The sequence below is a fragment of the Culex pipiens genome, chromosome 2 (assembly GCF_016801865.2).
Source record: "Culex pipiens pallens isolate TS chromosome 2, TS_CPP_V2, whole genome shotgun sequence".
Taxonomy (NCBI): domain Eukaryota; kingdom Metazoa; phylum Arthropoda; class Insecta; order Diptera; family Culicidae; genus Culex; species Culex pipiens.
The window spans coordinates 49,641,129-49,666,065 of NC_068938.1; the positions used below are offsets into that span (position 1 = coordinate 49,641,129).

Consider the following 24,937-nt stretch of genomic DNA (forward strand, 5'->3'; position numbering starts at 1 on the left):
GCTTTGTAAGCATTGCTATTTTTTTAAACTGAATTTTTTATGATTTCTATCAAGTTTTCATGTCTACATTAAAGCCTTTCATCAAATCGTGCTCAACTGCCATTCGAAAAGTCTGTTTGCGGCTAAAACAAATAAATCAGCTTATGTTTACTCTCCTAATCTGGCATGTTTACAATCCGTTTGCTTTATTTGTGTAACTTATTAGAGGTGGTCCCAGCCGCAATCCTTGCGCACATGTCGAGCCAATCATTGAAAAGGGTCCTGATTTAAAACAGTGCCCGCATCCTCCAGCGTAAAATTTGTTTAGTTTGCTTTCGTTGCAAAGGCATAAACCAGTTGTTGCTCTCGCTTGCTACACGGACCGAGATTTATGCTCAAGAACAACCGTCGTCATCCACTTAAGGTGACGATTTATTTGTACAGTTATGCGAGCTCCCGGCACAAGACCGAATTTGGTCCTTGGACACAAGTTTTCCAACAGCATTGCTGCAATCAACTGGAGAACATCGCGCGATAGCATCGTCACCACGTCCCAAAATAACCTGCTCTGGGACTTCTCGGATGATGGCATGTCTTTCACATGTTGCACCATTTTTCCTCACATTTCTCTTTTGCGCGCGAAATATGCCATGCCTACATGCTTCTGCTTTTGCTGCTGCTGTAAAGTTGATGAATGTCGATAGACTCCCCCCTTTCAGCATGAAGAGAGAGAGATTGCATAAGAAGGACTGTCATCGTGGTGTTCTGAAACACTGTGCAGACATCTCTGCCTCTTCAGAGGAGTGGTGCTTTACGGTAGCCGTGTAAGTGATATGTGCGAGATTGTTTTTTTTTCCTTTGTCAGAATCGCAAAAAGCAGATCTTTCATTTCCGTTTTCGCACACTTTTGCTCTAGAATGAAACGATGTTTTTTGCGTTGCTTTCATGGTAAATTTCATAAAAGGAGTGACGGAATGCAGAATTGTGAAATAATTATGAATAATTATAAAGATTTAGCTAACATCCAAAGGAGATATATTTTAATTTTTTTATCAAATTCAAAATTTGTTTATTTTTTAATAACCAAATAAAATTCTAGTTATTCGTTTATGTCTAGGTAAGTATTGTAAGATTTTCAAATCTCGGGCTATAAAAAAACTAAACAATTTCCCAATTTCCCCCCATTTTTTATGTGTGTGCTTCCAATCCTTTACTTGAAAGCTGGCTGAGAAATTATGAGAAAGTATATTCTGTATCAGACATGAATTATGCTGAAACTGCTTATCTCAGGCCCGGCAATTCTTTTTAAATTTAGTTCTCGTGCAAAAACAATTTTATGGCTCTCCTCTCTCGCGTACAAAAGATCGGTAAAAAGAATATTAAAAAAATCATCATCTTGATTATTCGGCGGAACATCTTTTTCACTACGACACTTGCAAGTGTAACGTCACACGTCGAAAAATTACCTGTCACATTTTGTAGATGGGGAATGTGTGTAAACTAGAGCGTCCAATTTCCCGTCCCGGGAAAAAATTTCCCGGGAATTCCCGGGATTTCCCGGAAAAAAATATTTCCCGTTTCCCGGGAAATTTGTAAATTTCCCGGGAATTCCCGAAATTCAAGCGGAAGTACACATTTTCTTAAATTTTTGGAACCATTTTTTGAAAATGCTCTGATAAAATAATGAATCAACAAACTCAACATGATTTTGTTCAATGAAATGTATTGTTTGGCTTATATATAATTAATCAGATTATCAGAAATTATGATATCAGAATTATTCCTGATCATATCAATTTTTGAAGCAACTGGGAATTGATCTCGCTTAGTGAGTATTAAATTATTACAATTAGTTAGGCTTTTAACAGATTGATGTTATTTCATTTAAACAATATTAACTCCTTACCTCCAAATTAAAATTGAGATTTTTTTACGATTTTGTTTACCATGATCAAATGAGATGAAAATCGAATTTGTGCAAAAAGAATTAATTCAATTGGTTGAATACCTAGTACTAAACAAATTACAATTTGAAGTAAAAGAATTATGGAGCACTGGTGCAACTCCAGGTGTTAGAGAGTTAGATGTGAAAAAATAGAAGACTTTTTGTGGAATGAAGTTAATTTATCGTATAATTTAAATCATGTTGCATAATAATACAAAAAAATCATTGAAAAATTACTTTCTATTGTTCTCAAAAAATGCAAAAATATATTCAAAGCTTGCTTCAAATATTTGAAAACATTGGGTTGTTTGGAGTAAAACCAACACTAAAAAGCTTTACCATTTGTTATATCTTGACAGATACATATTTCGTCTACTACTTGCAGACTTCATCAGTGTTCTGTTCTCGACTAAGAACTAAGACTAAGACTCGAGAACAGAACACTAATGAAGTCTGCAAGTAGTAAACGAAATACGTATCAAGATATTAAAAATATATAGCGGAATTAGAAGGAACAACTCGTCTCTTTGAATTCATAGTAATGCATTCTGCTAAAACGCTCAACCAAACCACAAGAAATTTTATGATTGTGGATTATGGATTCATTTTACTCACAGTTTAAGAGCGAGTTTTTCACCAATGTGAAACAGGTCGTATCGAGGTGCTTGTTTGTCTATACATGAGATGAACTCATGCCAAATATGAGCCCCCTACAACAAAGGGAAGTGGGGTAAAACGGGCATTGAAGTTCGAGGTCCAAAAAACATGGAAAATCTTAAAATTGCTCCCATTTCCGTAAAACTTCATGAATTCCAACTTTCTTAGATGCATTCGAAATGTCTTTTGAAGCACTTCAATATGTGCCATAGACATCCAGGATTGGTTCGACTTTTTCTCTTAGCTTTTGCAAATTAATGTCAAAAATGGATTTTTTTGAAACCCTTATATCTTTTTGCAACAGCCTCCAACACCCATACTCCCAAAGGTCAAAAGATAGGTAATCACATGGACTATAAGCCTATGGTATTAACTTTTTGGCCAATCGCAGTTTTTCTCATAGTTTTTTGATTTTTCTATAACAAACATTTTACAACGTTAGTTTTTTCCCTGTAGGCCGCCATAGCGGCATTTTTTGGTCTCAATTTTGTCATATTCGGAATCCTCGGACAATTTCACTAAAGTTAGAAGTATTGAAGTTGTAAATTTGATTGGAAAAAATGCCATTTAGAATGAATTAAAATATTTTTTAACAATTTGGTGCATAAGGAGTAAAACAGGTTTTCGCCTACTTGATACAGCATTTGACGTATTGATCACAGGGTAAATAAGATCTATTTCTTTTTCCAAAAATGTTTTATTTAATTATTTTTTAAATCAAAATTACGACTCCAATACTTCTAACTTACGTGAAATTGTCCGAGGATTCCGAATATGACAAAATTGAGGCCAAAAAGTGCCGTCTTCTTGCCCTACAGGGCAAAAACTGACATTGTAAAATGTTTGTTCTAGAAAAATTGAAAAACTATGAGAAAACTGCGATTGGCCAAAAAGTTAATACCGTAGGCTTATAGTCCATGTAATTACCTATCTTTTGACCTATGGGAGTATGGGTGTTGGAGACTGTTGCAAAAAGATATTAAGGTTTTAAAAAAATCCATTTTTGACAGTAATTTGCAAAAGCTAAGAGAAAAAGTCAAACCAATCCTGGATGTCTATGGCTCATTTTGAAGTGCTTCAAAAGACCTTTCGAATGCATCTAAGACAGTTGGAATTCATGAAGTTTTACGGAAATGCGAGCAATTTTAAGATTTTTTATGTTTTTTCGACCTCAAACTTCAAAGCCCGTTTTACCCCACTTCCCTTTGTCGTAGAGGGCTCATATTTGGCATGAGTTCATCTCATGTATAGACAAACAAACGCTGAAAGTTTCATCCAAATCGGAGCACCTCGATACGACCTCTAGAACAAACCGAGCAATATTTACAAATACTGCCTCTTAAACACATTGATAAAAAATATATCTTATCAAAAACTACCGATATACATTTTCTTGTAGTTGAATGATTTTTTACATGCAGTCAAGCTGTTAATTGATTTTCACACTTATTTAAAACATAAATGTTGATGTCCTATACAATTTTGTTGCATAATATTAATTAAAACCAAAATCATAACAATTTTCAATAAATTTAAAATTTCCCGGGAATTCCCAGGAAATTGGCTGAAAATTTCCCGTTTCCCGGGAAATTTGTAACCCCGGGAAATTGGACGCTCTAGTGTAAACAAAGTGAAATAAATGATTTTAATTGGTGCTGACAAGGAAATTCACAAAAAATCATCAGCAGATTGATTTTCTTGGAGAATTTCTGGAGTGATTTTCTTTTGCGTGATTTGCTTCCTCTCTCTTTCGCGGGTAAGAAAGTTCGCCAACGAAATTGATTTTTTCACAATAATTCCATCCCTGCTTGTAGCTAAGGGGTTACCAAAAATAAGAAAAAGTTAAGAAAAAAAACTTACTACACTCCCATTCCTCTTATGAAAATATCATGGAAATAACGAAAACATTTTTTTTCTGAAATTTAACCCCTTTTGCCGATATGTGTCTCAAAAATCAAAATCAGTAAAAACTTAAAAATGTTTGAAAATTTAAAAATAAACATGTTAAACATTTTGCAATGTAGTTTACAATGGACTGTACAAGTGTTCCTCCTCCATTTAAAAATTTAAAAATTGAGTTTACGAGCCATGGTTTCAACATTTCAATGAAAAAAGTATTTTAAAATGCATTATACACGAAACGAAACTATTGGCACTACGCCCCCCGGGGCATGGCCTTCCTCTAACGTGGGATTTCTGCTCCAGCGCCTCTGACGAGACAGGAGAAACCGGGACCGACGTTTTACTTCACCATCCGATAGAAGCTCAGTGGATAAGGCGGGAATCGAACCCGCGTCTCATAGCATCATCGGGATCGGCAGCCGAAGCCGCTACCCCTGCGCCACGAGACCCACACATGTCCAGTTGTTTTGCAATCATTAGTTACCAAAATATCTAAGTATTGACAAAAAAAATGTTTTTGCAGAATAAAATTGTCATGCTGTGTATTGGAATTTCATAAAAATTCAAAATATTTTTAATCCAGCCCAAACATTACAAAAAAAAATGCATTTTGATTTGAACTCTATTTTCATTATAATTTTGAAGTTTTTTGAAAAAATATTTTTTGCCCCCTGATTTTTAGGACTTAGATAAATATTTGCACCGGTCTCATATAAATAAAAAAAAAAACTCGTTTTTCTCAGCTCTTCACATATTTTTTTTTTCAGATATAGACGAGGACACTTAAAAAAGGACGATTTCTATGAATTTTTTAATCTAAAAATGGCTTTAACACCTAAACTACCAAGCTCGAGAAAGAGGGGGAATTTCCATACAAATTTCCCCTTTTTCTCGAGCTTGGGAGTTTAGGTATTAACACAAAAATAGTGCATCTTATCAAGAATTTACAAGAGTACTTTTTGATTAATTTTTTTTTAAATAAACAAATGATTGTTTGAGGCTTTTTCAGGAAAATTATCAATACTTTCCAAAAATCACTATTTTTAAAATGCTAATTTGTCGAAAAACTAAACGTCTGTCATGCCCTATAGCTCACAAGTTAGTACTGTTTATCCAACAAAAACTGAAAAAAAAATCGAGGTGGTAAAGTTTGTCAAAATCAATTTTTTGCATTAAAAATTTAATTTGAAAAATGTTCAAATAGTCCTAATCTGAATCAAAATCAGATCAGAAAATCCCTTCTCAAGATACAGGTTTTCGAATATTTGCATAGCACTTTTCTTTGGACCTTGGGAATCGATGGACAAAGTTTCATCCAAATGAAAAAATACAAAAATTAAACAAATATATCTTTTAGCAAAATTCTAGAGAACTGCTCTGAAGTTATTAAAAAAATATAAGTTTAAATTGATGTAGTAAACAGCAACACAAAAGTGAAAATTTACTGTCATGTACATCAATCATTCCAAGTTTTATCTTTAAAAAAAAAACTTAATAACATTGGCCAACGTTGTTTTTTTATAATTAGGAAGAAAACAACATATAAAAAATAAATAAATAAATCAATAGAACTGTACAAGCTTGAACTCAATCATTGAATAATATTTAAAAAAAAATATCCCTTAAATTATCTATCAAAATCGGTACAGTCATTCGAATCAAACGAATTTAAATATAGATTTTCTGTAGTTGAATAATAATTAGGGGAAAGTGGGGCAAGTGTAACAAGCTAAGGAAATGCTCGTTATAACCCATTAAAAATGTTAAAAAATCGGTCGGATTTTTTAGAATCATCTTATTCCAGGTCTTGACTGAGACTTTGATAGAATAAGTTTTTATAAAAAATCTGTTTTTTAATGTAAAAAATTGATTTTAATATTTTTGATTTTTCGTACGTTCTACTCAACTAGTGGGGCAAGACGAACAACCCGTTGGGGCAAGAGGAACAATGCATGGAAAAACATGCTAATTTACTAACAATTGAACTATTATCACTTAAATACATCAGATTAGGATGTATTTGAAAAGTTTCTTTCATTTTTAGATTAAAAAATAATATTTTACTAAAAATTTGACCGTTTTTACGAATAAATAAATTACTTACATGATAAATAGTAAATTTTCATGATATTATTATATCGTGTATGGGCAATTTTTTAAACAATTGTTTATCAGTTTTTAAGAACTTTATGTATTTGTTTCACAATAAAATATGTTGCTGCAGCAATTCGCATTTTTTCTATACTAAAAATCCATATGGTACACTTGCCCCACTTCAACAAGATTTTTTAAAAGCTCTCTACAAAAATAACCAAAACATAAATCATACTTTATAATACGTGCAAGTCATTGGTAGGGACACTACCGATCTAGGAAAAATAGCATTTTGATAAAATGAGCCTTAAAACGAACCCTAAGCCTTATTTTGTACTTTCCAAATATTATAAGGAAACAAAGGTTTTGAAAAAAACTTCATTCAATCTTATGCCCCGTGGCGTTTACGTCGTTTTGGCGGTTATGTGGTAGTAGAATCAACTAATTGCATTGCTAGCAACAATTCCTCATACTGGAAATAATCAAAATTGTAAAAATTACGGCCTTACGAGCGATTGTTCCTCTTGCCCCATATGGTCGTCTTGCCCCACCTTCCCCTACTTTTGTAAAATTAAATTTATTTAGATCAATGGAATCAATTTTTATGGTTGCAAATTTGCATAAAAAGTTATTCTTGAAATGTTCATACCCCACACACCGATCTCATCAGCCAATTTTGCGGACCATCAAGCACGTTGCAGCTCAATTTCAATTGCAGCATCTTAATTCCAACCAAACCTTCACTCGCTCGTCAAGAGCTGCTTCCTCTAAATTCCGCCGTTTGAAGCCATGCTTTCCAACCTTCAGACATGCATAAAAAAAGGGTTCCACAGCCTCGCCCAAAAGAAACCAGCATAGAAACGCAATAAATCACGTTCCTGCACGTAAACGCGTGTGTTCTTACGTTTTCTGTTTGCACCACACACTCGGAGGCCGTTCCAGGAAACCTGCCGACGAGGAATTCCCTCAACCACCTTCTCTTCAATACTCTTGTGATGTTTTCTCCCCTAAAGGTCCTCATAAAAGGGGAAAAACAACATCAGGCACCTTCAGACCTGATACTTGGGAAAAGTGGCACTGCACTACAAATTGCAAATCATTTGCAACATCCTTTTTCTTTCTCTTCTCGAAATCGACGCGAAAAAAAAAGGAAGGAAGAAAGGAACTGCAATCGTGTCGAAGCGAAGCATTAAAAGCATAAAACCTAATCGGAAACATGTGCGCCATCGCAAATTGGAAAGCCCACAAAGTAATAAAGGAATTAAATTTAAATAAGCCGAAATAAAACAGCAACCAAAATCGAACGCCAAAGGTTGGGGAGCCTTTCTGCGTGGGAACGATTCTTGGTTCAGTGAGATGTGCGGAATGTTCCTGCCTGCTGAACTGAGAAGAAGAGGATTTTTGTGAGTTTGGGAATTCCCGTCGTGAGGATGCCAGAACTGGGAACGGAAATTGAAGGGAGGAGTAATCTGTCACTTCCTTTGGGAGAAACACTATTTTTGCAAACGAGAATATCTGTTGGATCGTTTGACACTTTATAAAACTGTTGATTGAATATGAAATATTTAGAGATTTATTTTAAAAAGTGTAAGTTGGTTTTACTTAGATCAATTGAATTAAATTAAGGTTAAACGGGAAGCCTCTGATTTTTATTTATTCTAGAATGGTAACCGCCTAAACAACAAATAATGTTATGCATGTTTTCAAGTTTCGATACAAATAAATATTATGTTTTTAAAAAGTTAGGGCGTTGCAAATATCTTTTGATGAGATTTTTTGAAAAAAAAATTAAAAAGAGTATAAAAATTCAAATTACGACCCATTGGTTCAACAAATGAATGAAAAAATTGTTTTAAAATGCATTAAACATCTGTCCAGTTCATTTGCAATCATTAGTTTCCAAAATTACTAAATATGTTTTCAAGTTATTATTATCTTTTGCAAAAAAAAAGTTTTTCGGTGTTCTACATCGGAATTTGTTCTAAACGAGCTTAAACAAGAGACATAAACTTCAAAAATCATTTGTAATGAATGGAATTTTCACGCTTGCATCTACCTGTCCCTACACAGAAAAAAAAATTATGGTAATATTCATCAGGAAATGGTGACAGATTTTGTGGCGAAAAAAATGTGTAATATTACATCAGGAATTGGTGAACTTTCATCAGTTTCTGATGAATATTCATCAGGTTTACATTTTTACACATTTTTTGATTAATATTACTCAAAAAATGAGTAATATTCAACCAACCAAATTTTCAACATTCCAAAATTCAACTTTTTTTTGCTGTGTATTGTTCTAATTACACGCAAAACGGACATTAGGTATAAATTCCTAATTTTTAGTATTTTTTGAACTTATGTTCTAGCTTGTCAAATTATACCTAGAAATTAGTATTTTTTTCTTCCTAAAATTTAGGATTTTTTTAGAACACTGAAGTACTTCTTAAAAATTCCTAAATTTTAGTATTTTTTTTTAGTTCTAAAATTGCGATTCACGTTTTGACAAGTCAAAACAAAATAATTTCGTGGCTGTGAGTTGGTGTTCCGCAGTGCTGCTGAAAACTTAGGAACTTTGGCAAGGTAAGTTTTGTGCAGGAAGAAAAGTGATTCTCCGGTTCTGCACGGAGAACGGAACCCGGAGCATCCTTGTTAGAGGAAGTGTGGCTCGCGTGCTTGTGGAAGAGGAGGAGGAGGAGGACGGAACCTTCAACTCCCGGCGGAATTAAAAAAGCCGCCTCTTCCCTCTCGTGCTCTGGAGGACGGATCTCGGGACGGATATTTGCGGAAGAGCTGGAAAGGGGAAGTATAAACGGAGCCCAACCGTGGGGATTGTGCGACCGTGGCGATTGTGTGAATGAAAAATTGTATCGAGTTTGAGTTTAACGAACCAATTTTTATCTTTTTGTGATTTGGTTGGACGTTGCGGGTGTGTGTATGTATGCGTTTGTGAAAGTGCGTTTGTGAAAGTGTTCGTGTGTGTGTGTGTGTGTGTGTGTGTGTGTGTGTGTGTGTGTGCTCGTGTGTGTATGAGAGACTGAAAGTGAGTGGGTGAGGGTAGACGAAGAGAAAGAGAGAAAGAAAGAGAAAGTGGGAGAGAGAAGAGGAGAGGGAGAGAAAAAGTGGGAGAGAAGAGGGAGTGAAAGAGAGCGAAAATGGGAAAGGGAGAGAGAAAGTAGAAAAGGGAGAGAAAGGGGGAGTTTGTGAGAGAAGGCTGGAGGGGAAGAGCGAAAGAAAATGTGGGAGAGAGATAGGGTGAGGGTAGAGGAAGAGAGAGATAGAAAGTAAGAGAGAGAGAAAGTGGGAGTGAGAGGGGCAAAGATGAAGAAAGAGAGAGATAAGAGATATAGTTGGAGAGAGAGTAGGAGATGGAGAGATAGTAGGAGAGGGAGAGATAGTAGGAGAGGGAGAGAGAGTAGGAGAGGTAGAGAGAAAGTGGGAAAGAGAGAGGTGAGAAAATATGGGAGAGAAAGAAAGGGAGAGAGGGTAGGAGAGAAAGAGAAAAAGTTGAATTGAGAGGAAGGGAAGAGAGAGATAGCAGGGAACAGGAAGAGCGAGAAAATAGAAAGAGAGGGGAGAGAGAGAAAATTTTAAAAATCTCTAATTCCAAACATTATAAAACTCCAAAAAATCTTATATTCTACAATTCCAAATATTTAAAGATTAAAATGTTGAAGTTGTAAAAATATTAAAATATTAAAATAATAAAAGATATTTAAAATAAATAAATATTGAAATATTAAAGAACTAACATATTATATAATATTATACAAAATTAGAATGTTAAAATATTCAAATCATTAAATATTTATTTTAGGTAAGTACATTTATGCAAAAGTTGTGTTTTATGTAAATAAAAATATTAATATCATTTAAAATTTTGTTTTTCTTCTGCCTGCATAGCTCTTGGAAAATACCTAATTTAAAAATTAAAATATTGAAATATCAAAATATTAAAATATTAAAATATTAAAATATTAAAATATTAAAATATTAAAATATTAAAATATTTAAATATTAGAATATAGAAATATTAAAATATTAAAATATTGAAATTTTAAAACATTAAAATATTCAAATATCAAAATATTAAAATATTAAAATATTCAAATGTTCAAATATTGAAATATTAAAATATTAAAATATTAAAATATTAAAACATTAAAATATTAAAATATTAAAATATTAAAATATTAAAATATTAAAATATTAAAATATTAAAATATTAAAATATTAAAATATTAAAATATTAAAATATTAAAATATGAAAATATTAAAATATTAAAATATTAAAATATTAAAATATTAAAATATTAAAATATTAAAATATTAAAATATTAAAATATTAAAATATTAAAATATTAAAATATTAAAATATTAAAATATTAAAATATTAAAATATTAAAATATTAAAATATTAAAATATTAAAATATTAAAATATTAAAATATTAAAATATTAAAATATTAAAATATTAAAATATTAAAATATTAAAATATTAAAATATTAAAATATTAAAATATTAAAATATTAAAATATTAAAATATTAAAATATTAAAATATTAAAATATTAAAATATTAAAATATTAAAATATTAAAATATTAAAATATTAAAATATTAAAATATTAAAATATTAAAATATTAAAATATTAAAATATTAAAATATTAAAATATTAAAATATTAAAATATTAAAATATTAAAATATAAAAATATTAAAATATAAAAATATTAAAACATTCAAATATTAAAATATTAAAATATTAAAATATTAAAATATTAAAATATTAAAATATTAAAATATTAAAATATTAAAATATTAAAATATTAAAATATTAAAATATTAAAATATTAAAATATTAAAATATTAAAATATTAAAATATTAAAATATTAAAATATAGAAATATTAAAATATTAAAATATTAAAATATTAAAATATTAAAATATTAAAATATTGAAATTTTAAAATATTAAAATATTCAAATATCAAAATATTTAAATATTCAAATATTCAAATATTCAAATATTCAAATATTCAAATATTCAAATATTCAAATATTCAAATATTCAAATATTCAAATATTCAAATATTCAAATATTCAAATATTCAAATATTCAAATATTCAAATACTCAAATATTCAAATAAAATATTAAAATATTAAAATATTAAAATATTAAAATACTAAAATATTAAAATATTAAAATATTTAAATATAAAAAATATTAAAATATTAAAATATTAAAATATTAAAATATTAAAATATTAAAATATTAAAATATTAAAATATAGAAATATTAAAATATTAAAATATTAAAATATTAAAATATTAAAATATTAAAATATTGAAATTTTAAAATATTAAAATATTCAAATATCAAAATATTTAAATATTCAAATATTCAAATATTCAAATATTCAAATATTCAAATATTCAAATATTCAAATATTCAAATATTCAAATATTCAAATATTCAAATATTCAAATATTCAAATATTCAAATATTCAAATATTCAAATATTCAAATACTCAAATATTCAAATAAAATATTAAAATATTAAAATATTAAAATATTAAAATACTAAAATATTAAAATATTAAAATATTTAAATATAAAAAATATTAAAATATTAAAATATTCAAATATTAAAATATTAAAATATTTAAATATTTAAATATTTAAATATTAAAATATAGAAATATTAAAATATTAAAATATTAAAATATTGAAATTTTAAAATATTAAAATATTCAAATATCAAAATATTTAAATATTCAAATATTCAAATATTCAAATATTGAAATATTAAAATATTCAAATATTCAAATATTCAAATATTGAAATATTCAAATATTGAAATATTGAAATATTAAAATATTGAAATATTAAAATATTAAAATATTAAAATATTAAAATATTAAAATATTAAAATATTAAAATATTAAAACATTAAAATATTCAAATATTCAAATATTCAAATATTTAACTATTAAAAAATTAAAACATAAAAAAACCAAAATACATATAAAAAAGATGAATTTAATATTAAAAATATAGATACAATGAAAAAATAAAATATAATTTAAATTTTAATATTTATTTTTAGGTGAGAACATTTATGAAATAGTTGTGTTTGATATAAATAAAAATATTAATATCATATAAACCATTGTTTTCTTCTGCCTGCATATCTCTTGGATAATACCTAATTTGATCTTTGATTATTCTTAAGTATAAGTAATTTTCGATCCCTCACTTTTCTAGAAAATACCTCAAATTTAGGTATTTATACCTAGAAATAAGGAATAATCATGGTCCGCCATCTTGGATTATACCTAAATATCAGTAATTTTGGATCCCTCACTTTTCCAGAAAATACCTCAAATTTAGGTATATATACCTAGAAATAAGGAATAATCATGGTCCGCCATCTTGGATTATACCTGAATGTCAGTAATTTTGGATCCCTCACTTTTCCAGAAAATACCTCAAATTTAGGTATATATACCTAGAAATAAGGAATAATCATGGTCCGCCATCTTGGATTATACCTGAATATCAGTAATTTTGGATCCCTCACTTTTCCAGAAAATACCTCAAATTTAGGTATTTATACCTAGAAATAAGGAATAATCATGGTCCACCATCTTGGATTATACCTGAATATCAGTAATTTTGGATCCCTCACTTTTCCAGAAAATACCTCAAATTTAGGTATTTATACCTAGAAATAAGGAATAATCATGGTCCACCATCTTGGATTATACCTGAATATCAGTAATTTTGGATCCCTCACTTTTCCAGAAAATACCTCAAATTTAGGTATTTATACCTAGAAATAAGGAATAATCATGGTCCGCCATCTTGGATTATACCTGAATGTCAGTAATTTTGGATCCCTCAGTTTTCCAGAAAATACCTCAAATTTAGGTATATATACCTAGAAATAAGGAATAATCATGGTCCGCCATCTTGGATTATACCTAAATATTAGTAATTTTGGTTCCCTCACTTTTCCAGAAAATACCTAAAATTAAGGTATTTTGGTTCTACAATTATACCTAAAATATAGGAATTCTCGTACTAAAACGCTATTAGTAATTTTATTACTAATAGCCGATTAGTAATAAAATACCTTATTGCAGTCAGGTTCGATTATACCTAAAAATTAGGAATTTATACCTAATGTCCGTTTTGCGTGTAAAACAGGCTAAAGAGGGAAAGAGAGTGCAAGAAATCATCGTTAAATTTACTAAACATAATCTAAAGGCAGGGTGACCACTCAAATCCCATTTTCAAATTCCCGACTTTTTCCAGACTTTTCCATAAACTCAAAAAATAAGCATTTCTTATTTAAATAATGATTTCAAACAAAAAACTCTTTATAAAAAAAAGTTAAGACCAACCATCGAAAAAAAATCTAAACAAATTAAAAAAAACAAACTCCTTAAAAAATACTTTTAAAATTGGAGCACTAATTATTTTGCTCCAGAGTAGAAAAATGAACAAATAATAGTCTTTGAAAAATAACCGAAAGCTTAAAAATACTTAAAATCCCAATGAGAATTTTTATAACTGGCAAACGTATAGTTTTTGATACTTCATTTCAACTGGAAATGGCAAAAAGTTAAAGATAACTGAATATAACATTTTATTCTTAATTTTATTTTAATTAAAATCAAAGAATGCTTAAACATGATTAAATGATTTCAAAGGGTTTAGAAAAATACCTGGGAATTATTTAAATTTTTTTTTAGGTTCCCTTCTGAATTTTGTAAACGTTGATATTGATTTTTTCAACCAATGCTGATTTATCCAGTTCAATGAAAAATTCAGTTTGATAAGATTCCAACTTACTTTTTGCGAAGATCTTTGATTTACTTTTTAGATTTTCCAATATGTTGTCATGTTTACATGTGAATGTTTAAATTTTTTTATTTTTTTCAATAAAAACGAACATCGATTGGATTTTATTCGATATTTAAGTTTTCCGAAAACTGATAATCAAGCTTAAACTATAGTAATTTACTCATACTCATAGAAAAAGTTCAAGATAAACCGCTAGTTGAATCTTTTTTCAAATATTCAATCAATATTAAAACAAAATCGTAACTTTTAGCTGGCCATAATCGTTAAATTGAAGTTCTATTTTTCTATTAGTTTTTCATTAACTTTGTTGTTGTTTTAAGTTAAATGTGTTGGAAAGATAGATCTTGTTTGATTTACAAAAATAAGTAAAAATGTATTGATTAATACAAAAAAAATCTGAAAATCTGTGTCAAATGCATTCAATATTTATTAGTATTTTTAATGTCTTAAATGGCCTTTTCATTCTGAAATAGATTGAAATAGTGAAAAGAATCTTATATTTAGAATATGTTACTGTGGAAAAATTAAGTGAATTTAATTTGAAAATTGTAAAAAATATGACAAAATCAATCAAGACTTAGAAAATAATTTTCAAACAAAAACAAAAAAAAACAAAAAATCAAAAATATAAACAATTTTTAAATATTATTCCCCAAGTCGTGCAAAGTATGATAACATCCCAATTATCATCTGCAAAAAACTGTTTAAATCCTTCTTGCCGAAACGAAAAGTTATTATCATAATCAATGGAAGTCAGATTTACAATTTTGCCTTTCACGAAAAAAAATTATACCTCAGAAATAATAATATTTGATATAATTGAATTTCGATATTATGATTTTATCTATAATGAATTCAAGTCACAGCTGAAACTTTGAAAAAGTTCCGTTTATAGAATACTTTTGACATCAAAAATTGTTTGATTTTTATTTCTAAATTCATGTCACGCTATCAATTTCGATTTCCTGCAAATTCAACATTTCATAGAAAAACTAAGGTTTTAATATCGGGAAAATTCAAAATCAAGGCAATGTCACACGTTTTAATTTAATTAAAGATTTGGCAAATATCACGCTTCATTATACGAACAGCTTCAGTAAAAAAATCATATATGATTTACAAATTATATTCAAAAATATAATTTTTGCCATTTTTGTTTTTGTTTTTATCCTAAAATTTTGACGACACTCTAGAAATGGTTTGTATTTTGGACAGAGGCACAACATATTTTGTAAATTAAAAATAAAGCAGCATGTAAAAAAACAGTCAATTTCATAATAAACTCAAAATTATTCGAAGATAATAATGTATGATAGCCTGACAAAAAAATTTCTCGAGTGCCGGCCCTAACGATATCTGAGTATATCATGAAATAAATCAGCCTCACATTTCAAGTGGTTTCAAGATTACATCTGGAAAATTCCACGATGAGATTTTATCTTGAAACTTTGCGTAAGATGGATTATATAAATCTGTAACACTGGCTTCAAACATGTTGATTATAAACAGTAGAAATGCTAGGAAAAAATGTCCAAAAAACTTATATTAATCAACTATCAGTTTTAACTGTCAATTTAAAATCAAACAACAATTCAATTCCACCCAGCTTAAACACCCAGCATAAACCCCCCGTCGCTTTATGCTACCATTCAAGTTTCCTACCCCTATCACACGCAAACCACCACACCGAGCAGACACACTCACAATTTTCTCACACATTCACACTCCATTCATACTTCAAATCCCATTCTGACAGACCGACCGATCGACGAACCTGTTCCATTGAACTATACAACTACCACCACCACGTTGGAATTCCCTTCCCGTGTCGTCGTGGTGCTATTCCACACCAGCTCAGCTCAGAGTCAGTCAATCAGCAAAAGGTCTTCTAAATGCCAGGTGATTCAGGTAGCTTCGGGCGGCGGATGTTTTGAGTGTGAAACGTGTGCTGAAGAACTTGATTTAGTGTGGATTTCATCTTGGAGCTTAGAAGTGTCTCTTGAGGAGTTTTCTTAAGTATTTCGGTTCAAATCTGTGCAATTTGGTGTGCCAAAGTTTCAACCTAAGTGAACAGTTCATCGACTTGGGGCTCTAAGAAGAGAAAAAAAACTACCATGAAAGTGGATTACGCGAAATAGCGGATTTTTGTTCGAAAACCTTTCCTGCCAAGTGGTACGTACACATTCTACTTCCTCACCATACCCGCCCACCCCTGAAACCACCCACCCTGAGGGGGAGAAACGAAACGAAGCCTCTCACTTGCTCCAACCAAAGACCGTCATAAAGCCCAGCAGTCAACCATCACCGATCTTGTTCGTTACGGTGTTCCGGCGAATGCATTTTCTGCTTTTTTTTTCCTTGCTTCTACGGTCGCGGTCGGGGTTTTTCCTCGGAGTTTTCCTCGAAGTTGAAAGCGGGGTGGAAAGTGTGTGGAGGTTCCACACATTTTACAGAGGAGACAGGAGATGTGGGGATTGGAAAAGAGAGCATTCGGAAGAAAAGTGCAGCAGCAGCCGCACACTACTAAAAAAAGCAGTGATGATGTTTAGTTTGAACTAAATCAGGCAACAAATACTACATCGGCTGAGTTGGAGAGAGGGCAGGGTTGCCTGAGTTGTCTCATTATTTAATTAGATTTGCTTACTTTTTTTCAAATTTCGTTTTGGAACAAAACTCACGTCAGCCGGTATTTATGAGATCACATTTTTAAATACTTGTTGATCTCTGAAAAAAAAAAAAAATTTATTTCATCTTGAATAGTGCGTCCATCCCGGGAATTCCCGGGACAAAAATCCCGGGATTTTTCCAAAACCGGGAATTCCCGAATCCCGGGATTTTCTATAATTTGTCCCGGGAATTCCCGAAATTGAAAAAAAAACATGTTTTGGTCTTGAAATTCAGATTTGGTTGTGAAAATAGTAGATCAGTGGAATACTAAGTAATCGATAAGATGCATTAAAATAGATGAACAGTTGAATACTTAGTAATCAATAAAAGAATTAAAAAGTGTATTAGGCAAATATCAGCATTAATTTGGCTTTTTGGGAAAAAATATTATAGTATGAAATAACAGGTCCGCAAAATGCCTAGCGCTTTAAATTTTTTCTCTTTTATTTTTTTTGAAAGACTGGATATATTTACGTATATTTTTTAATTTGAAAAACCAATCTCATATTAAATTATTTTTAAATCAAACACCGGCAGCTGGGGCAAATGTAACGAATAAAGACAGCTATTTAAGTAAAAAATAATTGCATAATGAATTGGATGACTTCGGTTAAAACAGAAACAGAACAAAATAATCAACAAACACCGACTTCCAAATGTATTGCTCTAAAATCTCCTGTACCTATTCAGACTGTAGTCCTGATTTTCCCTCGGTTGGCGGTAGTAACTTGAAAATAATTTGTAAAATATGTTTTATATAAAACAATGATTTAAAAACTTATTAAAATTTTATATTGACTGGCATCATTTTATTTGCTGTCGTTTTTTTGTTTTTTAGATATATAAAAGATTTTTTTAAAGTTGTTTTAGTCATGTCATATAAAAATATATGTAAAAGAAAAAAATATAAAAGACTTATGTAATTTGATAAGCAAATCAAAAAAATTGAATCACATTGGACTTAAAAATTGTACTTGATTTATAATCCAAATCACCACAAAGAACAAAAAAATACAATTAATAATATCTTTTTTAGGCTATTTAAAAACTGTCATCCTTGTTTAGATTGAAGTGCAGATTAAATATTATAAAGCTAATTCTATGATTTTGAGCTTGAAAACATAACAAATATAATGAAATCATAGATTTTATTACTGATGAAAAAATTTCCCGGGATCCCGGGAATTCCCGGGATTCCAAAAATATTTTTCCCGTTTCCCGGGAAATTCAAAACCCGGGAAAATTGGACGCCCTAATCTTGAACATAGCTTATTTAAAAAAAATCATAATTTTTAATTGATGCATTCCCCTTGACCATAAATTTATTTAAAAAAAAATAAATGCTATGTAGCTGTTTTGTTATTGCTTCATTCAAAACAATATTCAAAGTTATGTTTTGAAAATAAATAGGTTTTACAAAAAAAAATCATTTGTAATCAGCTATAAAAAAATAAATCATTACAACAAAGCTGAATTTTTATTTATTGCAAATTTTCAATAGTAGTTCTGTTTACATTTTCAAGCAATAAAACATTTACCAGGTTTATTTAGGCCATTGCAAATTAATTCAAGTTAAATAAATTTAATAAAATAATTAAATGAAATTTGTACCAGTTCAGCGATGCCCTGTTTTATTCCAGTTCTCTACGCATCTGTGAAAACAAAAAAGTATAAATTTGAAATTTACTTTCTCATATTAATCTCAAATTCCCTCTTTTTGATTTTTTTTAATTTTATTTTTTTTTTCAAAAATGTCAATTTTTAAACTGCTTTGGAATTTTGAGAACTAAATTTGATAGAAGAACACAAAATCGATCGGTGTAGAAGTGGACTACTATATACACAATAGAGTGTAACAAAAATGACTTTTTGGCGGACATTCAAGGGTTTGTTCCGATGGGCATACTAAGCCCAAATCAAAATATGATCTTGATTGGACGGAACAGGAGCTGACGCTTTGCATTTGAATTTTAAATGGGATTTAACCCGTAAAAAAGGATATTTTTTTTCAAAAATGTCACTTTTTGAGGGATTATGGCCAGTTTGGCATTTTTTCGAAAAATTGACCCCAGCAAAATCAAATGGCGTCTAGAGCGTCACGAGTTTTCGAAAAAAAAATGCCAAACTGTGAAGGTCTTTACCGAGCTCCAGGGTGCTCCAAATCTGGCCTACACGCCAATGATTTTGAAAAAAACCGCTTCAGTGGCCAAAATGCCTCAAAAAGTAACATTTTTGAAAAAAAATCGTTTTTTACGGGTTAAATCCCATTTAAAATTCAAATGCAAAGCGTTACTTCTGTTACTTCCAATCAAGCTCATATTTTGGATTTGGGCTCAATACGCCCACCGGAACAAACCCTTGAATGCCCGCCAAAAAGTCATTTTTGTTACATCCTAATAAACAAGTCGTTCAAAAATAAAAATCATTGTTCTTTTTGATAGCTCCCTACAAAGTTAGTAAAGAAACCATGTTTGGTTGAATTTGAACACCCGTTGGCTAAAACAAATCAAATTATTTATTACAAAATGATCATTTTTGACTTGCTTATATCTTCAAAAATTCTCATAACTTTACAACATTTAATCGAATCATCAAAGTTTTGGCCAGTTTTGATAATAATTTATCAAATTCTTTTATTTTGAAATAAAGAAATGATTTTCAACCCGATACAATCACTTTTAAATGCTCCAGGTCTCGATAAAATTTAACTTATTATAGTCAAATCGAAAAAAAAACTGCTTTAAATGATTTAGAATTTTTAAATCCACGATGACGCCCATGAAATATAAAAAAATGCGTTTAATAATTTTTAAGGCAGTCAACCATTCAAATTTGACTAAAAAAGGGTTGCATAATTCAAATTTGGTGTTAAAAGCAAGAAAATAAAAAAACGTCGGATAATCGAAACTTCGTGTAATTGAGTCTGGACTGTACTTATTTCATAAGGCCTTGTTTTAAGAAATAACCATAAAGGTGATGTTAACCGTGTAGTTAATCGCTTGATAGTTAATAAATAACTTGAAATTTGATATACCTTTAATCTTTGCTAGTGTCCTTTAACATCCTTATTACAGGATCGAAAACATAAAAATTGCTAAAATATTTAAAGAATACAATTTTAAATTATTTCTCAGAAAATCCTATTTTCTATAAATATTATGCCTAAATCTGTAAAAAAAAATCAAGTTAAGGAAGCAATAGATATATGAAGAAGGTTTTTAGGGTTCTACTCGACGTTAAGAGCACATTGAAAACTAAACAAAAATGTTGATTAAAAAAATCATAAAACCGGTTTGCTAAATTTTTCAAGCTGGACAACTTTTTTTGCATCAGTCTACAAAAGTTTGTATGTTCAAACACAGATGCTTTAAGAACAATGATTATTCGATTTGTTGAAAAAAATCGACAATAGCCTTGTTTTGTAAATTTTAAATCTGTGTCTAAATGCCAACTATTTTAATTCGTTTTTTCGGTCGAATTTAGAACTTCATTCTTATGAGGCAAGCATTACATTGTACAAACGTATCAGATAAATACTTTTTAATCTGTAAACATATTGTTTTGGAAGGTTGCAGCAAATGGGAATCGAACCTAGAATCATCCGTTTACAAAGCGGACAGCGTAATCATTCGGCCACGCACTGCCACCAACTATGGTCTTCATTTAAAAAAAAAACGTGATATTTACTTTTTGAACTCATGAATTGCTCTTAAAATTGAAACTAAAACAAGCATTTAGATTACATAATAAATCATTCAAAAAAATACCTAATTTATTTTAGGAATCATTAAATGATTACAAAATGCGACATTAGGTCAATGTAAACTTTATTTAATGTTTTTGTCTCCCCTTCTTCAAAATTGTAATACAAATATTTATGCTATAAAAAAATGTACTCCGTGCCGAAAAATCTTCTCTTAGCAACTTGTTGCATAAACTATTATTTCATTTAAAAATGAGTTCAATCGATTGCGAGCAATATTTTTTTTAAATTACAGATTTAAATTTGGTTTGTTCAAGATTAAATTAGTTGTGCTTTAATATAATATTTGTTACATATCTAAACATTCAGCCTTTTTTGGAATATTTTATATTATTTCTAGGTATGGAGCTGAAACATTTTAGCGTGAAAATGAGTTCAAAAATCATTCATTAGATTGTCTAGGTTGAGAATTCTCGCATTTTCAAGTAACGTGAAATTTCCGTGAAATTGTGTGTTTTCGGTTTATTCAGCTTAATAATCACTAAATCTAACAATGAGTCAGAGTTCCAATCAGTTCCGCAACAAACGATAACAGAAATTGGAAGAATGCTAAATAAAAAATACATGGTAAAATCTCTTACGAGTATTTGAGTGCAAATGATTTATAACTTTTAGAAGAGTAAATTTTTTTTGTTCCAATAACAAAAAAAACATACAGATCCGTTCCACACCAAAACTATCCATACTGCCAACACTGCAAATCCTCCCGATCCCAATACACACGTCGTCGTCGACTACGACGACGACGTTCCTTCTACCTTCCGCTCACCACGGTGGCACTTTCAACAAGATTTTGATCTTATTTTATATATCAACCAACACATCATTATTCTGCGCCACCACCACCTTTCCCATCCTGACCCGGACTTCTGGAGGTAGCCAGCCAGCCAGAGAGTTACTTGCTCCTGACTGATGACGATCAGCAGTTGATGATGCACCTCCCTCCCTTCCTCCCACCAACGACGACGGGATCTTCATCGTTTCATTACTACAGAGTAGTAGCGGCGCGGAAGAGACCTTTACCGTTTCGACGACGACATGGCCTGCCGCTAGGGTGGTCCTCCTCCCTTTCCCTTCGACCATTTCTTGAGCGTCTCTGTGAATGGTCTTCAAGGGGGTGTTTCATCGTAGGTTTGAAGTACCCAACGGGTGGCGTTATATTTATACGGAACGTAAATCTAGCCAGAGAGAGATATCGAGCTAATAGTAGAGTACGTTGCCCATTAGTTCCAGCAGCGTGATCCAGATATACCACACTAATCTCGTGTAGAGTCTCTCGCGGTTTCTTCAACGGAATAACTTGACCTTTCGGAAGAATCGGCATCCAGATTGCCGCGGACGACGACATTCACGCGGTTCTCTTTGACTGTATCTGTGAGTCGCGACAATCGATGACGACGACCAACTCGAAGAGCTCGACAAGTTAATGTCAGCCCGACTGGTTCTTCTTGCCGTCGGGGGTTCTCTCCCTCCGTTCCGTTCAACACCTTTCCGACCTCTTCTTCCCGCGGCTTCTCCCCGTCAGCAGCAGCAGTTCTGTTGATGTAGATGGATTGAGTGCGACGATGCTTGACGCGGTTGGTTGTTTTAGTGATCGGGATCGATGGATGAACTAGATCAACCAAGCAGCGGACTAAGCGAACGAACGAAAAAAAAGTGACTTCGTAAGCAGTTTCGTCAGTTCTCCTGTATAGGTGTGAGGTACCTGTCCACTTTTGGAGCTGGACTTCCTCAAGATCGTGGCTACCGTTCTCCCTTCGCGTGCGTTATGCTGTGTAAAGTTCATTGAAATACGCGGTCAGGGCGTTGAAGAGCAAGCGCCAGAGTGAGTGACTTTTGAAGTGACGATCTGGTGACGACGACGACACTTAGCATTTTAGATCGTTCATGTGTGATGTGTGTGCTGTGCTGTGATATTTGTATTTTTACGGTTGTGAGCCACTAGCATACGAATGGGGGGCTAATTTGCTGTCGTCCGCCCCAAGGTGTTCAACCATCAACCAACATCATCATCAGATAAATGTCAGCCAGCAGGTTTAAAGTGCAAATTGGATCGCGAGGCGCCACCACTGCTGTGATGTGGTTGAGTTGTGAGGGTTGCTGCTGTGGAATGGGTTAAGGTATTTGTTTGATTGGCGTGATTTCCTGCTCGGTAGAGGTTGTTCCGTTACAATGGGACATTTATGCGTTGGGATTAAGAAATTTGTTCTAAAACATTTAATTTCCAACTTTTTATGTTGGTCTTATATTACGACAACATATTCTTGAAGAATCTAAAATAAAATGAATAGAAATAAAATTAATAACAGTATTTTCCAATGCATTTGCTGTTTAACCAAATCTATTCAAATTTATATAAAAGTGTCCCGTTTCTTCCTAACCTTATTTTATATAAAAAACCGAAAAGATGATTTGACAAAAAAACTTAAATACAAATATTTTTAGTTTAAAAGATCACAAAATAACATTCTTGAACACTGAAAATCAGGGATGTGATACGAATGATCGAAAGAACGAAAGTTCGAAGGACATTAGGTCGAAAGTGGACAAAAGGTTGAATGGAAAAAAAGGTCAAATGGACAAAAGGTCAAAGGAACTTAAGGTCAAATGTGAGAAAATTGTTTAAACTTTTAATTCAAATTTATTTAAAAATTATGTATTTGTTTATTCTTAACCCCATTCGTGAGTTTAAAAAATTATTAAGCTTTTTAAAATATCTGAGCTAAAAATCTAGAAACATATTTTCAAAAAATTATTCTTTTATATGCCCATTTTTTCTCCATTCTTTCAAAAGTGAACAATTGTAATTAATTCATTTAAATCATACTTTTGTGAACTTATCAATTTTTTAAAACATGAGAAAGTTCTTCAAATAGTTACTTTATTTGAGTTTTTCCACTATTTCAAGTACGCACAGTTTTTTTATAAGTTTTTAATGATACAAATCTGATTTTGAAACAGATTTCAAAGAATTTTCTGTTATATTTCTGTTAGTTTATATATTCTTTCGAAAACATTTATTCTTGTTTCAGTAAAATATTTATGAGCTATTCCTTTCTTTCAAACATGCGCAAGATCCTTAATGAATTTTATGAGAAAAAGAATACAAACATATTTTAAATAATTAAATATTTTTCAAACATATTTTATTCTATTCTATATGTTGTGTGTTTTCCATCCTTTCAAATCATAACTGTTTAGAAAAAATGTTTTATATACAAAACGTATTTTTAAAAACTTTCAAAGTCATATGTTTTAATTTCTTTAATATTTTCCATTTTCAATCTTTAGAAATTATTTATTCTTGTTTCGGAAATATATTTGTGAGTTGTTTAGACAGATTATCAATCAGATCAAAAGTGTTTAATTTCGTGATTGAACTCCATGAAAACATTAAGATAATTGAAACTTTGTATTGTCGAGGCTTCAGATAATCGAGTATGGACTGTTTGTATTCCCAAAAGTATTTTTTTTCCATAATTTTTGGAAACAATAATTAATTTTGCTTGCAGAAATTCTGAATTTATTTGAAAAATAAAATATTATTTGGTGCATTAATATAAAAAACCCCTGATAAAAAAAATAATTGAAAATGCCATTGCAGTTTGTTTTTTAATAACCCTTGTTGGGTGAGTCCAGGGTGACCACTCAAATCCCAATTTCAAATTCCCAACTTTTTCAGAAAGCTCAAATAATAGGCATTTCTTATCTAAAGAATGATTTCAAACATAAAACTCTCTATACGAAAAGTAAATATCAACCACCGAAAAAAAATCTAAATAAATTTAAAAAAATCCAACTATTGGTAATTTTTGTAAATACAGAAACTGAACAACAAATAAAAAAAATACTTTAAAAATGGAAATTCATTATTATGATTCAGAGTAGAAACATAAACAATTAGTCCTTGAAAAAACTCGAAATTTACATCAATACTTATAACTTTCACGTTTTTTTTTTAAATTGGCAAACGTATAATTTTTGATACTTCGTTTCAACTGGAAATGGCAAAATGTTAAAGATTTCAAATTTCATTCCTATTTTTTAAACTTCATCATCAT

At 30.5% G+C, this 24,937-nt stretch overlaps 1 protein-coding gene across 3 annotated transcripts in view; it reads left to right on the top strand.

Moving 5' to 3' along the window:
* The first annotated feature begins 16,303 nt into the window (after positions 1-16,303).
* LOC120415969 (nuclear hormone receptor HR78) overlaps positions 16,304-24,937 on the top strand; it is a 30,149-nt gene continuing 21,515 nt past the window's right edge. For 2 of the 3 annotated variants that reach the window (XM_039577614.2, XM_039577618.2), the window contains exon 1: positions 16,306-16,618. The gene's annotated coding sequence lies outside the window, so the exon portion shown is untranslated. Of the gene's footprint in view, positions 16,619-24,937 lie in introns of all 3 variants that reach the window. The other variant, XM_039577615.2, reaches the window with a different exon arrangement.